Raw genomic sequence first — 3,726 nt, 5'->3', positions numbered from 1 at the left:
TAAAAACGTGTGGATGGAAACATAGCTACAGTTAGTGTTGTGTTCCTGGAGTCCTATCGGAGGGCAGGAATCAACGCTCGAAATTAACAATTGGTTAGAAGAACTAAGACAACCCAGATGATCTCACACTTCTCGACAATATCCTCACAGTGAAGGTCTTAAAGTGGTCAGCAAGATGGAATAAAAATATAATACACACACACACCCACACATTGAGTGAGAGTGTGTGTCCCAGCATTAATAAACCATAGCGGACACAGGTTTAGCCGTGCAGCCTTCTAGCGCTTGGTATGACAGGTATGGATGAGAGGCCAGCTGTGAGCGATAGCCAGGTGGTCCCAGTCCCAAACCCTCCCACCACATCAGCCCACCGCTGGCCTGATTGGCATTAATTGGCAGTTGGTGGGAGACCAGAGGGTTGGGGGAGGAAGGCATCGGAGGGAAATTTGTTGAAACAGAGAAAGCAAATGAAAGAGTGATAGACAAAAGAGCTGGAGAAGCTGTGAACTAAGTATCAGCAGGATCGATGTGGGAAGTCGGAAAAAAAAAGTCTCTGGCAAGAATAGCACCAGACAACCACGCTCAAGTTTTTTGATGGATTGTTGAAAAATAAAGAAAAGAAGAGGCACTTTATTATAAAAAAATAAATAAAAATGTTACGTTCTGTTGTTGTTGCACCAGAGCATTCTCATGAACGGGTCTGTATGATATAGTATGAAAAGGTTTGCACACTAAAACGAGTAGCAGTCTCTAGCCGAGTGGTAGTTGCTAGCTATTTTAAGCCGCTACAGAGTTTTGTGACAAGCCTCTGTCACAGCTCGGTCATGTCAGTGTAAGTTTGTAGGTGTGTTTAGCCGCTACAGAGCTCTGCAACACAGGCTACGGTTCTCCACATGGTGCTCCATCACATTAGCGGCAGTTAGCAGATGTGTTTAGCCGCCACAGAGCTCTGCAACATAGGCTACGGTTCTCCGCATGGTGCTCCGTCACATTAGCGGCAGTTAGCAGATGTGTTTAGCCGCCACAGAGCTCTGCAACATAGGCTACGGTTCTCCGCATGGTGCTCCGTCACATTAGCGGCAGTTAGCAGATGTGTTTAGCCGCCACAGAGCTCTGCAACATAGGCTACGGTTCTCCGCATGGTGCTCCGTCACATTAGCGGCAGTTAGCAGATGTGTTTAGCCGCCACAGAGCTCTGCAACATAGGCTACGGTTCTCTGCATGGTGCTCCGTCACATTAGCGGCAGTTAGCAGATATGTTTAGCCGCTACGGAGCTCTGTGATGCCGGCTACGCTGCTCCACATGGTGCTCTTTCATTTCAACGGTTGTTGGTGGTTCAGTTACCCCGATGATAGGTGACTTTTGACAAACCAAGGAAAAACAAAAGGGCCTGGAAATCACGACAAAAGATGGGAAGACGCTGCACAAACTGGACCAGCTATTGTGTTTGTGTTGTGGTTTTTGCGTTTTTGTGTTGTAGCTTTTGCATTTGGGTTGTAGCTTTTGCGTTTGGGTTGTAGCTTTTGCTTTAGTGTTGTAGCTTTTGCATTTGTGTTGTAGCCTTTGCGTTTGTGTTGTAGCTTTTGCATTTTTGTTGTAGCTTTTGCGTTTGTGTTGGAGCTTTTGCGTTAGTGTTGTAGCTTTTGCATTTGTGTTGTGTCTTTTGCATTTGGGTTGTGGCTTTTGCGTTAGTGTTGTAACTTTTGCGTTAGTGTTGTAGCTTTTGGGTTAGTGCTGTAGCTTTTGCATTTGTGTTGTAGCTTTTGCGTTAAAGTCGTGTCTTTTACGTTAGTGTTGTAGCTTTTGCATTTGTATTGTAGCTTTCGCATTTGTGTTGTAGCTTTTGCGTTTGGGTTGTGGCTTTTGTATTTGTGTTACAGCTTTTGTGTTTGTGTTGTAGCTTTTGTGCTTGTGTTGTAGCTTTTGTATTTGTGTTACAGCTTTTGTGCTTGTGTCGTAGCTTTTGTATTTGTGTGGAACCGTCTTGGCCACCGTACATCGGTCTACTCCTCAGTAGAGAGCCGGTGCTGCTTCACTGGGACTTGTAACAGACAGTGGGGTCAGGCTGCCATCAGCCTCCTGCTGACCATCAACTGCTGCATTGAACAGGAATCAATACGGAGACACAACATCACAAGTTTATGAAGCAGACGTATTTGCCTCTTAAATTCGCCATGGCTTTTAAGGCAGCTCCTCACAGTCCTGGTCTCAGGATAAACATAACCCTCATGACTCCCTGTGATTGTTTGTTGAACAGTTCAGACAAACCGGCTGAATGAACGGAGGCTCTTAATAGTGTCTCCTTGTCACTCCAGTGACAGTTACTTTTCAGGGACTAAAAACATGTTTTTTTCTCTCTCTTTCTCAAGAAAAACCCTTTTATCCTCATGTTTTTACCCATCTCTTTTTTGCACCTAACCCTGGGTGACTCGATCTTTTCTTCCCTCTGGGCTAAATTGATGGCAGTGCAGGAGTTAATTGTTCAGGCATGTGTTTGGCTTCCTGATGGAGAGTGGATGCGGATCAGGGTGGGGTCAGGGTTCACAATGACATATTTTTTTCTGGGCAGTGGAAATGGAGAAGAGGCCATGGGAGAGTGCTGAACATGGGGGTAAACAGGAGTTCCACCGAGGCACTTAAACCTGTCTCTATACAGCCGCTAACAAAAGACAAAAATCATCGTACACATCAGAGAGAGCATAACCAATGAGAGGCACTGCTCCATAGAAACGTTGTAAAACATGACACTTTTTTAAAACGTTAGACACACAAAGAGCCTCTATTGGTCTGCATGAAAGAACCGTTAGACAATAAATAACCAGAGAACAGTTGGCTTTCAAAAATGAACTCTTTGAAAACTTTCAAATACTTTCATTTATAATTTTCAAACAGCCAAAGCCTGAATAACTCAATAACTGTCTTTTTGTAAAGTAGGGTTTACTATGATTCATAGACAAGTTCAAATCTAAGATTTTTTTTAAAAAAGTATAAAAGACCACAAACTCAAAACCATGGTTTTTGCTTGCAAATAGTTGTAGAAGAAAAATGCATTTTTTTTCAAGTCATTGTAGATACACTGAACATACAGTACATGGTGGAACAGACTATGTTAAATTGTTGAAAATATTTGTAATAATTTTAACAGACATGATGAAGGAAGAATAAATTATGGCTTTGAAAATCAGACAGGTGTTATTCTATATTTTTAAGTAAACCAATAATCAATGGATCCTACTGACAAGTATTGTTCAATGGTATTCCTCTGAGCCAGTGGTTCTCATACTTTTTCACATCAAGGACCCCTAAACCGACACAAATTAGACCACGGACCCCCATCTGATAAGACTTTGACCCAGGGTCCAATACCTGATAAAATTTTAGCTTTTAGATTTCTGTCATTGTGTCACTCAGGGATAAAATTATAGTGATAAGAAGTGATTCACCTTTTTGTTGCTGACCCCCTGGAACCCCTTCAAGGACCCTTGGAGGTACCCAGACTCCACTTTGAGAACCACTGCTCTGAGCCATAGAGCTCCATTCACCTATACAAGTTACATATGTTCCTTCATTACCATGAGCATGTCTCAATCCCCAACACACTCCAGAGAGCTTAATATACTACAACGCAGACAGAAACATTGCAACTTGCACACAACACAACACCCTGAAACAGAAGTTTGTTAAGAACATGGTTTTGAGTGTGCTGTTGTTGGACACTATTCTCC

The 3,726-nt window shown here is 42.9% G+C and overlaps 1 long non-coding RNA gene across 1 annotated transcript in view; it reads left to right on the top strand.

The window, feature by feature from the left end:
- LOC116703371 (uncharacterized) overlaps positions 1–3,378 on the top strand; it is a 4,115-nt gene extending 737 nt beyond the window's left edge. The window contains exons 2-3 of the long non-coding RNA XR_004335415.1: positions 2,053–2,055; positions 3,269–3,378. This is a non-coding gene — a long non-coding RNA (uncharacterized LOC116703371). The remainder of the gene's footprint in view (positions 1–2,052; positions 2,056–3,268) is intronic.
- Positions 3,379–3,726: the final 348 nt, after the last annotated feature.

The sequence above is a fragment of the Etheostoma spectabile genome, chromosome 15 (genome assembly GCF_008692095.1).
Source record: "Etheostoma spectabile isolate EspeVRDwgs_2016 chromosome 15, UIUC_Espe_1.0, whole genome shotgun sequence".
Taxonomy (NCBI): Eukaryota; Metazoa; Chordata; class Actinopteri; order Perciformes; family Percidae; genus Etheostoma; species Etheostoma spectabile.
This window is presented reverse-complemented; position numbering and strand designations above follow the sequence as displayed.